Source organism: Stegodyphus dumicola, chromosome 8 (assembly GCF_044657685.1).
Source record: "Stegodyphus dumicola isolate Sdum_Otavi_A_Nest chromosome 8, ASM4465768v1".
Lineage (NCBI taxonomy): Eukaryota > Metazoa > Arthropoda > Arachnida > Araneae > Eresidae > Stegodyphus > Stegodyphus dumicola.
In genome coordinates this window covers 177,909,284-177,927,889 of record NC_140775.1, presented here as the reverse complement: position 1 = coordinate 177,927,889, position 18,606 = coordinate 177,909,284, and the positions used below count along the sequence as shown (strand labels likewise).

At 33.4% G+C, this 18,606-nt stretch overlaps 1 protein-coding gene across 2 annotated transcripts in view; it reads right to left on the bottom strand.

The window, feature by feature from the left end:
* The window catches only part of LOC118201084 (uncharacterized), a 358,982-nt gene that overhangs the window by 258,566 nt on the left and 81,810 nt on the right, over nt 1–18,606 (bottom strand). The window contains exon 1 of one of the 2 annotated variants that reach the window (XM_085822789.1): nt 4,267–4,484. The exons of the other annotated variant lie outside the window; for it this stretch is intronic. The gene's annotated coding sequence lies outside the window, so the exon portion shown is untranslated. Of the gene's footprint in view, nt 1–4,266; nt 4,485–18,606 lie in introns of those variants that run through there. 2 annotated transcript variants of the gene reach the window in all.

Here is an 18,606-nt window from a genome sequence, read left to right as displayed (position 1 = left end):
TTTTTTGGAACAAAATTAGAATTTTGGGTACTATTCCGTTTTGAGGACCGTAAAAAAATTGCAGCGAAAATGTATGCGCAAAAGCGCCAAATCTAGCATAAGCGCTGATTTCAGATTGCGTAAGTTTATATAGTTCTATATTTCTTAAGACGCGATTGAAATACTAGCTTAATTTTTAAATCCTTTTTTGATATCCTGTGGATTTAATAATTTGGGAATTGCCCTTGACGAAAAGTCTGCAATAGAATTTTGGGTATAGTGCAGAATCACCCACTGCTTGACGAGTTTTTAAAAATTGCACATACTCGGTATCCATGTACACATCGACCTATTTTCACTCTAAAAAAAAAAAAAAAAATCCCAGAATTGCACAAAAATGGCACTGCGCACACCCTTGACTTTATCTATGTACACATCGACCTATTTTCACTTAAAAAGGTAAAAGAAAATTGACAAAAATCCAATTGTTTTTACGCTTGTAAAAAGAGGCAAACAAGTAAGTGAGCGATTCTGCACTTTACCGAGAATGTTTTCAAAGAAAAGACATCATTCATTATAGAAAATTATGTTTGAAGAACCAACGAGATGATGTGGTGTTGGTGTATTTAATTATGGCAAAGCACACTAGGGTTATCTGCCTAAGGGAAGGAATGCCTTCGTGGAGGACTTTCTATAACCAACGAGATGAAATTATGCTTTAGCGATAACGCGGTAGGAAATAGCGATGCGGGCATCCATTCGGTTATGTTTAGCAAATTTTATACAAATTATAATAATGATCTGAAATAGTTATTTACTCTTATGCTTCCATTCAGTCATGTTTAACCTTTTTTTATATAAATTATAATAATAAAAAAGTATTATACGAAATTAACCTTTCATCTAAATTAAAACATCAATTTTAGATAGCTATTTACTATTATACTTCCTTTCTTGCAGTAGGGCTGCCACAATTATTTTTGGCAGCACTGGCATCACCAATAGTTTGGCGATTTTTTACGGCCCTAAAAACCGAATAGTACCGAATTTTGTTCTACTAAATAATGCACATGGAAAGCGAAATGAATAAAAGAATGTCATAAATATCAGAATACTTAGAATCAGTTTTGTCAAAATAGTCACTAGATCTAGTTTTCATAATTTAGAATAAGTTGAAAAATTTTAATAGCGTAGTTAAAAAATAAACAGCGTATGAAACAGTATATATAATTACTTTTCATTTACATTTTATTGTTGTTTATTTTGTTATAATTCTTCCACTCGGTAAAAATTAAACTTTCTGTCAAGCGCAGTTTAACTGTGAATATACTGCACTAGTAACATAAAAATAAAACTACTACTAATCCATATGCAAGCAAGAGCTTAAATGAGATAAATGAAGCGTTCTGAAATTTAATATATAATTCTTAAATGCTTTTATACTTAAGGCAATGAGATATTTAGAATCCTCGCTTTTAAAGCAAGTTTAAGTACTTGAAGTTAGTCAAATAACGAGCCTCGGATACTAAGTAATTATACTTATGTGTTTGCCTTCCTTTTAAGTCACTCAATATCGAAATAATTTCATTAAAATGAAAATAAAATCTTTTTTTTTCATATTATGCAGTATTTGGAAAGTAGTGTTGAATATATTTATTGATAATTAAAATGAAAATTGGGTTATATCTGTATGTTTGTAATTAAGTATTTGGTTAATATTTTTTAAACTTTTATTGAATTTCTAATTAGTGTATATTAAAACAAATTTACCATGCTCATATTCTGATATCGTTATGCCATAAAAAATTCAGTATCTATCGATTTTTATTTAAAACTATTAATCCTGTTTGAGAGATATTTAAACTTTCTTTTTACAGATAACCGTATTCTGTAAATACGTCTGTCTTCCTTAAAGTTCATCGTATGTATGTGATGCATAATTTATTCTATAAAATACGCTGTATATTTTACTATAACAGAGTGTAACTTACTGTTTCCGAATCCAAATATACAATGTATATAAGGGATTTTCCTGCAGAGAGGGATTCAAATGAATCTGATCTACCTCCTCTTGATAACGTTGAATCAGATTTGATTGCATTCCTCTTCCTATGTATTTTTTTGTAATTTTGGTTATTCACATATCTGTAGTTTTCGTGAATTAATCTGGTTTGGTGACAATTCGTTAATATTTTGAGCCCACCAGCGTCCGAGCGGTAAAATCGCTGAACACTGGTAGTTCGGTCCGAGGTTCGAATACCGCGAACGGGCTGGCTGCATGGGCGTTTTCGTGGTTTTTTCCATGTGTAACGTGTATACGAACCAGTCTCCCTTATAAAGTCCTCCACGAAGGCATTCCTCCCCTTAGGCAGATAGCCCTCGAGGCTTTGCCGTAATTAAATAACCTAACCTAACCTAACTTAACGTTAATATTTTTTAGGTAGTTTTGGATCTTAATAGTATTGAATGTTGTTTCTTTCGCGTCTAGGTGAATATGGTTCTAAATTTCCTACTTTGTCTCTCTCTTTTTATATATAAATATAATATGGTTCTAAATTTCCTACTTTCTCTCTCTCTCTTTCTATATATATATATATATATATATAAATTATCGTGAATGTTAACTCTCGAAGAAAAAGATTATGAAATACGGTACAATTACAAAAAAAGGTGCTTGAAATTTAGAAATATTTCTCTAATATATAATTGTTATTAATATTACTATTTACTGTATTTACAGCAAGAAAAGGTAATCGAAAGAGAATGAAATTTCTTCAGACATATATATGGTTTAAGTATATTTTTTTTTACTTTATTTCGCTATGATTTCTGATTGATTAGTTTTTGTAATCATGTTTGCATTTTTAAAAAAAAAGCAATAAAAATTGAATGTCCTCTTTAACATTTGTTTAAGAAAATATTTCTATAAAATACTCATAAATAGCACATGAATTATGTAAGCAAATTTTTAGAAACCCTTTCGTATATGAATTTCTGCAGGTAAATTATTAGAAAATACCCTTTCAAAATAAAATATCCTAACTTGATTTGGTAATTTTATTTTAAGTATTTATTGAACTTAAATTCGGACCCGCCTAAATTATGCATTTTAATCCAACTCCGACGAATTATTGAAAAAAGTGCTTTTGTATATTTTTGTAGTGCACCTGTTACAGATTTAAAAAAAAAAAAAAAAAAAAAAAAAAAAATACGTATTCTGTTGAGGTTTCAAAGCTTAAGGGGAAAAAAAACTGTACGACAATAATTTAAATTTTCTAGAAATTGCCTAATTTTTGGAATGCAGGATAATAATCAATCTGAAAATCTTATAAATTATATGTGAATAGCTACATAGTTTAGTCTAATTTTAGTTTCCGAACAGTTCTTGATGGCGCCGAGTATTTTTTATCATGTAAGTAGCAAGTAATTAGGATTATGCTTTAAACAGAAAATACCTTTTCTCTTAAATTAATTAAAACTCTTAAATTAAGATTTTTAATTTTTATTTTTACGATTGTATAACAATATCTGAAGATGGGATGGTGGAAAGGTTTGTCACCATGCAAATGACGAAAATTATTCAGTTTTACTTGGAAAATTAACATTTTGTCCTTTTAATGCAACTAACATATCCAGCATTTCAACAATTTACCGATTGGTTTATTATTTTTAGTAAAAACAGCGGCTCTTTTGAGGTACATTTTTGGCAATTATATAAAATACCAATTTTGTAATTTTAACTGGCTATCGTGATGGTCACATTTAATAACCACAGACGATTTTCCTCTAAGGCTACTTAAAAAAAATGAAGATTACGCAAACAAACCATGAACCATATGACATGCTTAAACGCCAATACTCGATGTGGAATTCAAGAATTATCATTTGACATTCTAATAAGAGTTCCGGAAAATTCTCTCGACAGAGCGTGCCAAGTCAAAGCTAAAAATGGCCACGATTTGGGAAATTTTATTTTTCAAGCAAAATGCTTCTGTACTTTTTATTTATTATTAAGAACAACAGAAAATAAGTTAAGGTGCAAAACAAAGTTATTCATTATATGAATTATAATATTAATCATATGCTACCTTACAGCGACACTAAGCAAAAAAGAATTGTGCCAAGTGTAAAAGAGTATCAAAAATAAGAAATAACGGCGACAACATAAAATATATACCTTGACAGTTCTTGCGAAAAATATCAGTTTCAAAATCGTAAATAACTGCAGAAAATTCACACTGCTTTTAGCTTTACTAATGGCAGAATACATCAAAAACCATTCCTTACCTGCCAGTGCTTCTTTATTCCCAGGAAGACTGGTTGTACTGTCTTGTGTTGTCTAAACGCTTAACAAAACGCGAATGTCAATTCTGAAAACTTTCACTCAATATTTATGCCACCAGGGGTCAATAACAGACCAGAAACGTGCGATTCATACTTCCTATGACAATACCACCGCGTAATCACATTTCCGTAAAAAGAAAAGCGAAAAAACCTTGGCAATGAACTTGGCAGGAACCAGAATTCTTTCTCTAGACTTCCCCACGTCTTATCCCCTCTGAAATATAACCGGAACAATGGATTTTCAGGCAGCTCCCCCTTTTCTTTCTCTTCTTCTTTCTTTTATGGTATATATCTTTTTATTGGTTCCTGCTTTCTCCAGTTTGTTGCTTCGTTTCCCTTGAAAGATTCGATGGAAGAACTGGTCTACGATGCTGGACCCTCCTGTCAACAAAGCAGGGATCCGTCCTTTGTGTCTGGCAGAATTTATTATGGCTGTCCTTCTACCTCCCCACGCTGATGCTCTGGCCAAAAAGAAATTTGCTGTTTAGATCTTCAACTTAAACTCGCTTCGCAATCGTTTTTTTTTTATATTGTTCTTGTTGTTGTTCGAATGGAAGTTTTCTTTTCGGCGCTTACTTCTTGCTTTTTCCTTCGCTTTTTTCGTACCATGTTTAAAAGGGTCATTCATCAAAAGTTAGATGTCGTTCCAGGACTTAATAGGTGAAAATTTCCTTCAATTCTTTATCGGGGAAAAGCAAAGGGGACGGTAATAAGAACGAAACATGTTTGCTACGCCAAGTGCTGCAGAATTGAAAAATTCCTTTCCAAAGTTTTCATTAATGCTTTTTTGGAAAATGGAGAATACAGTAGGTACCGCTTAATATGACCGCCCATGCCGCCCACACGCGAGTGGCTAGCGACGCTGACACCCGTACCGAAGGGCCCGGACTGGAATCCCGGAGAAGGCATGGATGCTTGTAAATGTAGAGTATCTGTGTGGCATAGGGGCACTGAAAATACACAGCCATCCAAAAGTTCAAATGCGTTGTCGAAGAAATCAACTGTTAACAAACTTTAAACTATTCTATGTTGTTGCTAACGCTCACTTGTCTGACCTATTGTCACAGCACAAGCGTAAGAAAATCCTCGTGGCAAGGAGCCCAAGTTAACGCCTGTCGTCAGCAACAGCCTCGAGCACCTTACAGCGCCATTTTGCTCAGCTCCTCCCCCCCCATTTTGATGGAGAGCACTCGGAGGGACACAAGATTCTCTCACCCGTCTTCCCTTACCACTAACTTCTCCAGAAGACTTTCCGTTTGCCGTATATTTACAATGCTCCCATGCCGCACAGACATTATACATTTACAAACATTCATGCCTTCTCTGGGATTCGAACCCGGGCCCTTCGGTACGGTAATTACAGTCACTAATCATTATTCTGATTGAGCGACAGAAGAAGTATAGTTCTTATTAATAGGAGGTAGTGCAGAATTACTGATACCAGCAGCAAGGTGTATTTTCGGCAAGATTATTCTTTGTTGTTCATTACAACAAGCTTAAACGAACTTAAATACGTTCGCTCCAGGATAAAATTAAATGTTAGGAAACAGTATGTACAGTATTATGAAACCTCAGAACGTTCGAGAATAAATTAATCTTATTAATTCTTTTTTTAATTTAAGTGAATTATTTATGACACAAAATTTTGATGCATGTTTCAGAATCAAAACTTAACAATTGTAATTCCTTTTAAAAAACAATTATAGTATTTTTAAAAATTTGTTTATACATGGGAAAATGCACATTTCTTTCTCTTTTGATATTGTTCAAATAACTGACAGCGTCCAATGATTTAACACAAGAGCTATACACACAAAGGGTTAATTAGTATTTAGCCTGCTTGAAAGATTTAAGCGAAACAAATTCGCTTCAAAGATATTTCTCGGCGGGGATCGTGTTATATTCATTCTGCAGCTTACAAATATCTAATGCAAACTCACCGAAAAATGCTTCGGAGTTCGGAGATTAGTTGCTCCAAGTTGCGCTCTTTGTTGCTACAAGATTTCTTACTTTTACGATAATCCGATAGCAAAAGGGGACCGAGTCTGAAGATAAAGGTGGCTCAATTTTAAGTTCGGAGGTTCATGATTTTGTTGTATCAGTTTGAAATAATTTAAGAAAATTATGAAACTTGCTATTTAAGTGACTTTAATTCTAGACTACTCTAAAGATCACCGAGGCATACTAAAATTAGTATACGGTCTCCAGAATACCTTCGCATGTTAGTATGTTGTGCTGTTAGTAATAATTGTTTGATATAAGATACAGCGTAATAGAGTAAGGCTGCAATAAAATTAATTTATAAATCCAATGAAACTATGATTTATGTAGATATTTGCCTATGCAAACTTTAGCTAGAAGCCAAGAACAACATCATTATTAAAATATAAGTAACTAGCAGCTTCGGTGCCAGCCTTCGTCTGGCTTTTAAACGTACCGGAAAAATGGCTGGAGGGAACACCAAACGGTAAATTTAAAAACTGCGTAGAATTTTGCTCTGCAGAACAACTTCATGAAAAAAAAGTTATTACGTATAACAAAATTACAATAAAATAAGTAATATACCTTAATACAAATATTAATTATCCTAATAAATAAATTAACCAACTTCCCTTTGCAAAATCTTAAGAACTCAAATGGTATAAAGGAGATTAAGAGCTTTGTTTCCTAAAAAATATTAATAAACTATTGGACTAACTGTGACAACAAGGCTGCCCTCTGGTGAGTAGCCAGAGAAGTACTTCAGTAAAAGTCAAGGCTTCCACTTGATAGGTTGTACCAGACTGTTGCTCTGTAATTTTTCTTAAAGTTAAATGCAATGTCCGTGTGTAACTTAAACCTGTTAATAAATACTTGTTACACTATACCGGACTCTTCTATGACCCTATCTAAAACGATGCCTTTATATCACTCAAAACTTTTCAATATCTTAAAAACAGTGAAATGAGCAACAAATAACATAAAAAAATACAAAAAACAAAAAATTCTGAAAAGCAAAGTATAATTAATGATATTTTATCTTATATTTTCAAGAGAAAATTACAATGAAATAAGCTATATCCCTTAATACAAATATTAATTATCCTAATAAAAAAAAATTAACCAACTTTCCGTTGAAGAAAAAAAATCGTGCAAAACCTTTCAATATCTTACAAAAAGTGAAATAAGCAAAAAAATAACATGAAAGAAACTCAAAAAACAAAAAATTCCGCGCACAATTTTACTTTGCAGAACATTTTTATCAAAAAAAAAAAAAAAAAAAAAAATCAGTAAAAGTGTATTATATATATAAAAAATGACAATGAAATATGCCTATCTTTTAAAAACAGTGACATGAGAAATACGATGAAAAATTGTTGCCAAACCCATATTTCTAAAAGAATGAAACTATTCAAAATGATGCGATTTCATCAAAAATCTATCAACAACAATAAGAAAGGAAAATTGTTGCCAAAATCACATTTTCAAAGCTGTGAGATGTGAGAAGTGTACTCGGAAGCTTCATTTAAAAAAACTTTTAGTAATACAAAATGGTATCATTTTTCCAAAATTCTTTTTGTAAAAGCAGTCGCAAGGATGAAAGTTTAACGTGTCCAAAAATCAAAGAAAAATAAACTGTACATTTTTCAAAATAAACTGTTTTAGAAAAAATCACGTCATAAAAGATAAAATAAAAGAAATTCGAATTCGAATTGCGAAAAAATCGCTTCGAGGTGCACTGGCTCTTGTCTAGATGCACCTATGTACCAAATTTTGTCGCCGTGGGTCTATTAGCTTATGCGCAAGCGCAAATGAAAGACACACATACACAGACACAGACAGACTCTTTCTTTTAATATATGTAGAGATTAAATATAAAATTAGTTACACAACAACCTTGAGTTTGGAGTAGATTTAGGTCAAGATCTCAACAGATTTCGAGTCTAAACTGGTGCAGGCCCCTCTGTGTCAGGAGCAAGGAAATCTGCAAGACTGACTGACTCCTGATGAAGTTTTAACCTGTACTTGTTTCCGCTAGAAATCGATAGAGAATTTGACATATATCTACGCCAAACTCAAGGTTGTTATGTTACTAATTTTATGTTTCATTTGGCGAGTTCCTCTTCTGTTTTCAATAATTAAACTCTGAAATCATGGATTTCTTTAGCAGCTTCGGATGTCATCAAAAATATTACTATAGTCGAAAATGCCCCGGAATGTCAACCATTTACTGTCAAAAGTCCAATATTAAGATTCAGTGCAGGCAAAGGTACTTCTTTGCTACAGCGTGCCCGAAATTGAATCGCCAATCAAGAGCGATATCTCGCCAAAATCTGGCTGAGTGTTCTTCTACCTCGCCATGTGATCTTATAATAGCACCGGCTGTGCGTTCTTAGACCTCGTCACTTAATTGTGTATTAGCACCGTGTTGTATTTTTGATTTCACCGCGTGTTTGTATAATATTAATTTTTTATGAGGTTTTCGTATTCGCATTTTTCTTTAAAAATATATTCGTTGCTCTTTTTTCTTTTGTGAATATGACTTCAACAATCTTTAGTTTCCCAAAGAATTACGTGGATGCCATATAATTTTTTCAGGAAAGAAGTTTTTTATCTGTCAAACGAGTATGCGAAAATGGCCACAACATGAAACTTTATGTTAACCACGAAACCATTCGGAGGTGCAATATTGAAAATTGCAAAAAGAACCTCCGTGTTGGACATTAGTTCAGCGGTTCCAGAATATCGTTCGTCACTCTTATTAGACTTATGCAGGGACATTTAAGGCATGGGCCAGCTGGGCCGCGGCCTCGGAAGGGCCTTGTCTCGTTCTTGACTCGGCTTCAATACAATTAAGAGGCATAGAATTTTAATAGGCAAACATTATTCTAGGACATTTTCTCCAAAAAAGCTAGGAATTTCCAACTGTATGCTAATTGATAATAGTGGCAAGACTGCATTATTATGGCTCGGCCGTCGTCCGTGTCTAGACCTAGAGTGCTACTGTCATTTACCATCATTACTCATTTAGTTGAAAATCAGGAGTCAGTCGAGTCGGTTTGTGTCTAGATTTGTGAGACTGTTGAGTCATGAACATTTACTACGGGTTACGAGAAGACTAAAATTGGTATCAACACACTCTAAACATACATATATAATGAAGGACTATTCACAGTGTTCCCAAATACTGAAATTAGTAATGAAAATTTTCTTGTCGACGATGATTACTAATGCGAGTGGTGAGCATTCATTTCCAAAACTTAAACTAGTCAAACAAATAATTTTGAGAAGATAATTAAGGAGTTTTCGAATTTAAATTATATAAAACGAATTTTCTAATAGAACTCCATTTTACTATGGATTGGTTTTATTAAACCTTACATTTAATGAAATAAAAGGGATGCAGTTGGGGCCTACTTTTCATGGGGGCCCTGGGCCTCAAGAAGTCTTAAGATGTCCTTGAATTTATGCATTCTTGGGCAAAAGAGTTGACGTCCACGAAATGTTGTAAAAGACAGCTTAGTATGTGTGTAAGTTTGCAGTTGACTGCAACAAGCACATGCGATAAAATAGTAATAATTAAGATAAGGGATTCTTAAAAATATTCTTAGGAAACGACATGTGTGTATATGTTATTATTACATATTATACTATTTGTTTTTACATTCGCACTTCATGAGCTTGGTGAAATTATAGCTAAGATCTTGGCGTAAAACTAAAATCGCCAAATATGGTTGGGGGCTAATGTAACAAAGAAGTACCCAGACAAGCCTGTATTTCATGAGCTGGATTTAGATTAGCTTGGCGGATGTCTGTAAGTGATGTTTTTAGATATCAATTGTGACTGAAACTAATATTTTACACGATTTGAAACAAAGTGAAAACCATATGAAAGGCAAAAATTGATGTAAACATTTATATTAAAGAGTAAAGATGTAGCAGATAGAATTTGTGCAACAGCAGTGATATTGAAAAAATAAATACTTGAAAAAGATGTTGGTGAAGTTGTAGGCTGTTTTAATGGTTAAGCTACTATAAATATTATATTTTCTGATAAGAAAACTATTATTTAAAAGAATCATGCGAAGTAAACAAAAATTTGATGATGAAAGTGCATCTTTACTTACTGCAAAAATGTCCTCTGAATTATGCTTTAAATTTACAAAACGTAATCAATGTTTGGATCTTCAAGATGCCATGCACGAATATATTTTGAATCATAAATTTGTTGCAAAGAAATTACTCAGTAGTGAGGAAACATAGTACATCCTAATCAATACTATTTAAAGAAAGAAACAGAAGTGGTAAGCAGTCCTCAAGATGAGTAGAAACTGCAAGTATTGCACTGCGATGCTGCAAGATGGCAACAAATATCTAAATATCTAAAAAAAAAAAAAATACTCTCTTTTTAAAACTTTGCTAGGTATATTGTGGTTTTCTTATTTCTTCGTATTGCATTGAAAAATAATCTGGCTGTTTAACAATAGTTGTATTCTGTTAGCTTAAGAAATGAAAAACCTTAACCCAGGCCCACTAGTGGTCAAGCGGTAGATAATGGTGGCTCAATTTTTTTAAAGTTCGGAGGTTCATGATTTTGTTATATCAGTTTGAAATAATATAAGAAAATTATGAAATTCAAGACTGACTGACTGACTCCTGATGAAGTTTTGACCTGTATCTGTTTCCGCTGAACACTGGTAGTTCTGACCTGAGCTAGAATCCAGGCGAAAGGACTGGATGCATTGTGGTTTTCCCCTTGTGTAACATGTATAGTAGCCAGTTTCCCTTAAAATGTCCTCTAGAGCAAATAGCTTTAACATGCACATTGCCCTAATAAACCAAACCAAACCAAACCTTACTATTGTTCATAAAAAACGGCTCTCGGAAGTTCAGCGTTAAATTTGCGTGAATGTAAGTTTTTCTTATTTTGTGTAAATGTTACCGTGAAAGACCGAAATTGGAGAATGTCGACTTTTACCGGAGAATGTCAGCATTCACCAAATACTTCGGTGAAAGATCGAATATTGCATTACATTCTTGTACATTCGGACTCTCACCGGTGTATGTCGACAATCACAGATATGCTCTGGTGTAGGTCGAAAAGAGAGGAGTATATTTACACGCTGTCATTGCAAAAGAAACTGTTCCACAAATAAATACAGTTGTAAAAGCAAGGGCCTTTTGTGCAATTCAAAGTGTCATAATAGTTTGAGTTGTTGCAATAATAAATAAGATTTGAATCACATAATTTAGTAAGTTTTTAACTTCTATTATTTTCCTTTCTCATTTTGAATTGAATCTTCTATTATTTTCCTTTCTCAATCTATTATTTTCCTTTCTCATTTGAATGTACTTTTCGTTTTAAGTTCTTATGGTCTTAAGTTCTTATTTTAAGTCTCAAGTGCGTTTATTCGCGACTGAATTACGGAGAAGAAAATATAATATTCTTATGTTCAGCATTCAACATTAGTACATGGTGAATGTCAACATTTACCGGTGTAAGTCAGAAATAAGAGTATTTGGAAAATATTTCGGGCATACACCAAGCGACTATGTGAATGTTCACCGGTGAAAGTCGACATTCTCCAGATTTCGGTGTTTCACCGTAACATAAATATTCATACTTTTGATTGAGAAGCATTTCATTTTTAATATAACGCAGGGAGTTTATAACAAGTATTTAATTATAATAATAATTGAGAAAACTATAAAATATGCAACTTCTGTCTTCTTTTTACTTCCACGTATTTTTCTTTTAAACTCTTTCCTTTTGAAGTAACATTTCAAACATTCTTTTCTCTGAAACTCTCTTTTCTACTGAATTGAAAACTTATGCATTTTTTTTTCTTTGTGAGGTGTTGACGTCATTTTCTTTTTAACATAACTCATTCTGATTGTGTAGCATGCTTCGTTTGTTCTAGGCATAATCTTGTGAAAATATACCCATTCTCTCTTCCTTTGATGAAATTTGAGCTTTAAAATTACCGTATTTACGCGAATCTAATGCGCATCGTTTTTGGCCAAATGTAGTATTCAAAATTGGGGTGCGCATTAGATTCGATGGCGCATTAGATTCGATTTCAAAGTTCGCCGATGACGTCAACCAAATTTCTCGACTACATTTACCGTTACATTTATCGTTGACACATTATTGCATAAAGGATACAAACTGCAGAGTACGTAGTCACGAAATGGAGGGCAAACAGAGAAGAATGTCATATGACGCTACTTTCAAACGTAAAGTAATTCTTTATGCTGAAAAAAATGGCAATAGAAAGGCAGGGAGAGAGTTCAACGTAGCTGAGAGCAATGTTCGCTTGTGGCGGCAACAGAAATTGGCACTGTTTGCAACTAAAGCTAGTAGAAAGAAATTCACTGGCCCTCCCAAAGGAAGATCTTTGTAGATCTTTGAAGATCTTTGATTGTAAAATCTTTCAAGAAATGCTGCATTTCAAATTCATTGAATGGCAGTGACGATGACGTGCTCTGGAACGCCGAGGATGACGATGACGATGATGAGGAAAGAAGAAATGAATCTGCTTCTGACGAAGAGAGCTGCGAGGATTCCAGTGATGAAAACATTAGTGAATAAAGACGTTTACTATTAAGCACTGATTGTAGAAACTGTTAGCTAGATAGAAATGTTACGATTTATTTCATGCTCATATTTTACGATAGGTACCGTATATACGGTACTAATAACAAAATACTATATACGGTGCTAATTAACAATGATTGTTTAACATGACAATAGCGCACTAATAGGTTAAATCTATGTTCTGCTACTTTATGTATAAATCCATTGTTGTATAAAATATGGTATCTAAATTTAAACAAAATTATCATACCATTAATTGATAGTTTATATACAAATCCATTGTTGTATAAAATAAGATTCAATAAATTCCTCATATCATTGATGCGCATTACAATCGCCGACAAACAATTTTTTTATTATTTAAAGTTTTAAAATGGGGATGCGCATTAGATTCGATGGCGCATTAGATTCGCATAAATACGGTAGTTTCTGAGAATCCGGAAAATCCGGGTCAACTCCATCACCGAGCTAAGCCTATCAATCTGTATTTTCTAGAATATATCCATACATAGGGATTTTACCTACAAGACCAACAACCTGTGAATTCTAACCGCTCGGTAGTCACAAGCATCCAGACACCGTGTCTGCCAAGTTCTGGTAGGTGACCAGTCAAACAGACCAAGTTCGCTCGGGCAAGGGAAGGAACAGAAACATGTTTTTTTAATTCTCCAGCCGATCTTGACCTCACGCAATCGCGAAACGAAGGTCATTCTCATGAAATGATTCATAGAACGATCCTTCTTCGTCTCTCTTTCGGTCGTGAACGTTGTAGAGGCAACAGCATCTCGCTGTCGCGCTGGCTATTCATGTGGAAGAACTTTCGCCCACGCAGTATTTTTAAATGCAAAACGCTATCTTCGCGAAGAATGCTTGGAAAGAACGTGTTCCAGCATTACTTTCTTGATCAAATTATCGAAGTAATTTATTCGTGCACGTGCAGCAGCAAACTATTTTCAAGTTCAATGTCGAATGGAATGTTGCTGAAAGAAAAAAAATTGCATCCTCATCTTTGCCAATAATAATTTGCTCTTAAAACAGCAAATTCTTGCAAAAATTTGACTGTAACGCTTAATATGAGTCGTAGGCCTGATCCACTGGTGAAAGCGATTCGTAGAAGTTTCTGTAGTACAAAATTATTGCTAAAGCATTGCTGTGAATAAGATTGGAGTGCTTGAGACAATGCATTACTGAAAGTGCTAGACCTGCTATGGTTATGATCGCTAAATACTGGGAGTTTGGTTTGTTTGCTTAAGGGAACTCATACACCTTAAACCCCCTCATGATCTTCGAATATGTGGCTGTTGCAGGAATTGAGATATTTTATTTATTTTAAAAGCAATTACTTCCAACTTTTTACAGCTGATTACATAATATAGCTGCTTTGGAAATTAGTAACCAGAAAGTTTGTGTTGCCACAAATATTTTTGTAATTTAATCCTCTTTGTGACAAAATATTTCGCTATGTTTCCATCTTGCGCGCATGATATTTTAAAAATGGCTAATGGTACATACTTGAAATTTGATGAAATTCTTCATATGGGCACTATTTTCTGACTGAACCAACAATCTGATGAATATTTTAGTATTGAAAAATTTTAAGACCGGAAACATTACAATTTTTTTTAATAAAATACATTTTATAAACTCAACTCCAAATAAAATAAAAATTTAGCATGAAATTTTTAGAATTTTAGGTTTACAGTAGTTTTCAAATATTATAAAAGCTATATATTAAATATGGGATTAAATTATGAAACAGAATGTTTTAAACTGTGCGCGCAAGTTGGAAACATGACGAAAAATGTTGTCACAAGCCGATTAAATTATAAAAAAAATTTGTGGCAACACAAACTTTCTGATTACTATTTCAGAAAGCAGCTATATTATGTAGTCAGCTGTAAAATGTTGGTAGTAATTGCGTTTAAAATAAATAAGTTATCCCAAGTCTTGCGACAGTCACCTATTCGAACATTTAATGGGTTTTAAGGTGTATGAGTCCCCTTAAGGCAAAGCATACTAGAGCTATTTGCCTAAGAGGAGGGATGCCTTTGTGGAGGACGTTATAAAGGGACATCCTAAAGGCTCAAAGAAGTATAGTTTACGTATTTGGTCTTCATATTTAAAATTTGATACTTAATGCAGAACAGGAAAGGGAAGATCCCATTGATTTGATTTCCTTTCTTGCTGACTCAATAGTTGACTAAATGACTTCAATACATAACAAATTAATCTGTATATCCCACGTAAAAAGGTTAATATGATCAAGTTTGTTCACGGCTATTTTGATAACATTTAACAATCACAAGAAAAAAAAAAAAAAAAAAAAAAAAAGAAAGAAAGCTCCTTGAAAACTACAATAGAACTAATTTAATACAAATGTAAGTAGAAACGTAGAAATACTTACTTTAACAACATTTAACTAGGTTGACTCGGTTTGTTTTTATTATGCAAAGTATTCCAGGGCTATCCGAGTAAGGGAAGGGATGCCTTTGTGGAGGAGTTTCTAAGAAAAACTTGCTTTTATACACGTTACATGTGGGGAAACCACGAAAACACCCATGCAGCCAGCCTGTTTCGATAAGATTTGAGCTCGTGACTGAACTACCAGTATTCAGCGACTCTGCCGCTGGTGGGGTCCAATGGGAGTTTGATCCAAGTTAGATCCAGATGAATGAGCTGGCTGCATGTTTGGTTTTCGAAGTTTTCTACATGCTTCATATGAATACTAGCCCATTTCCTTTAGAAAGTCTTCTATAAAAGAAACTCTCCCGTTAGCAGGCAGCAGGCAGCTCTCTTATGCTTTGCCATATTTTACTAGTCTTATCTATAGAGAAACCTTGTACTTTTCTGTTTCGCCGGCACAAATCTCGCCAAGCAGACTTTATTGGCGACAACACGCAGCATAAACATAAAAAATGTTAGCAAAAGTTAATTCTAAGAATTTTTTATTTTGAAGGCATAAACATTTTAATGTCGTTTAAGATTTTGTAAAAAGACAATAAATTTGTAAAAACACATTAATTTAAGAATTTACTCTGCTTTCAAGGTACAGTCCTGATTCGCCGGTTTATATCAGGTGATCCCAAGTGATCTCATCTCCCGTAAACTACGCTACAAAAATCTAATTCTCTCAATTGTCTACATTAATTTCAAGTTAAATCTTAATATGGAATAGAAATTTAAATGCAAGAATCATCTTAATTCGCACGAATTGCTTGCTCAGAAATTATGTAAAATTGCAGTGCTTTACTTCGCTAGTGCGTTCTCATTACGAATTGATGAATTTAACCCATGGTTTTCTATAATTTTTTCCTTCGCCTTCGGGTGAGTTGTGTGATTACATCCTAATTGACTTAATTACTGCGAATGCCCTTTAGGGCATAAAATTGAACTATCTGCTAAAAATTCTATGTAATTGTATGCCAGTATTGAAGGAAACAATCAATCTGATAAGAAATGGCTGCGACTCGTTTTGAAATTGAGGCGTGAAAGGTTACAAGCGAAGATATTCCGTTTGGTATCGGTTGTACCATTTTTGGCGACTTGATCGCCTGCGCCGGCAAAATGGAAAAGTACCGAGAAACCTTTGTAGAGGGTCTACAGACTCATTTTTTAAATATTTTTTTAAGACTACAGGTTAAATTATCTGAATTATTATTTATTATTTAATGCCAGTTCATTAGTAAATATTCATTACAAAAATTAGTTCATTGCAGTCTAAGATCTGCAAAGTATATAATAAATAACCAAAACCTGAAACTTGAAAACGGAATAAATAACCGAATGGAACAGAAGTTGTGAATAAACAAATCCGTAACTCTATAAATTTTGTTTTAAAGTTGAATTAATTATTGATTCTTAAACCAAATTAACAATTAATTAAAGAAAGGAAAAATCTGAAGAAGTTCAGATTTTAATGGTCGCTGGAAAGTGTTTGTTAAGAAATTTTACGACCTCGCTGTGTTCACAGTCTACCAGTTTCTTGTTAATTTCCCTCCTGCTAACCCATTTCTTTTTGTTATCACGTTTACGCCATATGCAGTTCAACAGCAAAAATTTTAAAAGCAGCATACGTTTAGAAATCCCTATGCAGTGTTAAGTGTTGGCATATATTTTTGCCCAAACATGTGACAACCCAGAAGGACTCTCAAAATGGCATTTTAAGCCATTTCACTATAAACGGCGAATCACTTTTTAAATTGCTGCCACCAAATATTATCGTCCTGTATTATATTTAAAAAAAAATAAATACTGTTACGAAATGTCCAGGCGCGGTAAGATGGCTTCCCCGCAAAACAGGTTTAGAGTTGCCATAACACGGAAAAATGGCAGGGTTGCTATATTTGGCGAGAAATCGCCCATTTGGCGACAAAATTGACGATATGCCATGGACGGATGGAGAACCTTCTGGAACGAATTCTTACCGGTTAATCCAGAATTTTATAAAATTTAACAAACTTTATTTATTACTAAAACTATTATTAACTAAAGTGAGAATTTCCAGAATTAAAAGACTTGATTACGTATCAACTTTAGAGGGTAACACGGCTGCTTTGAAATGTGCAATTATTAAAAACAAAGGCTGCCAAATGAAATATTTAGATTTTATTCTTATGGAGATCTTCGACGCTGACGTCGACTATAGTCTGTTACTTTAGACTAGGCACTTCAAAGCCCTTTCCCAACCGAAACCATGACGCATAACCATGGCAACGACTGCTACGGAAAAAAATCCTTTCATTCGCTAAAAACCTCTGCGCGATGATGACGACACATCTTACGATCATAAATAAGGAGAGGGTCGCTATAGCCTTGAAGTGCCTATTTTAAACAGATTATAACTCTTTCGATCCAGATTGGTGCTGGTAATTGCAGCAAGATGGATTTTTGTTGAAGAAGGAAGAGTTATTATTAAAAAATAACCTTCTGGTATAAACGGATGTATGTGTCATGAATCAAAGGAAAAATAAATCAGAGTTTAAATTAAGGTTAATTGTTATTAAAACTTAAAATAATTGTCACAGACTCAATTACAAAATGCCTCAGTTTGATATATATTAATGTGGCGGTGCGAAAGAAATTTTGCAATAAATTTACAAACCTTTAATTTTCATCTTTTTTTAAGTGTGCTTAAAATTTAAATATTTGGTACCAATTATGTTACATATAAATGCATTTGTTTTTCCGAATTTCTTTTTCTTACTTCTCGCAGCCTTTTATATTATCATATTGCTATGGAAGTCAAAAAAATATTTAAATTAATTAAGAATTCAAATCTCCATATGACAAAACTTATTTAAGCATATACTGCTATTAATATTTGACAAATAATGTGTTAATTATAAAGCTATGACGATATTCATATTCGAATTATTTTTCTGAGATATGTGAAAGAAATGAAAGAGAAGATAGAAGAAATAGCCACCTACCTCCAAAGAATGGTTTTAATATGGTTCTCAACAATGAAAATTATTTCGTGATGGGTTTTTGTCTTGTATATATACAGAATAATTTCGTAAGAAAGACCGAGAATTTAGACCCAGTGACCTTTACGTCATATTAATTTTTCAAAAAAATCGTGATTTTCGTGTTCGCGGTCGCTCACGTTCATCAAGGTTTGTAGAAAAATATTTTATAAAATATGACATGTGAATAAGAGTATAATTCATGAAGACACTTAAACGCCATTTTTCCCACAATATTAC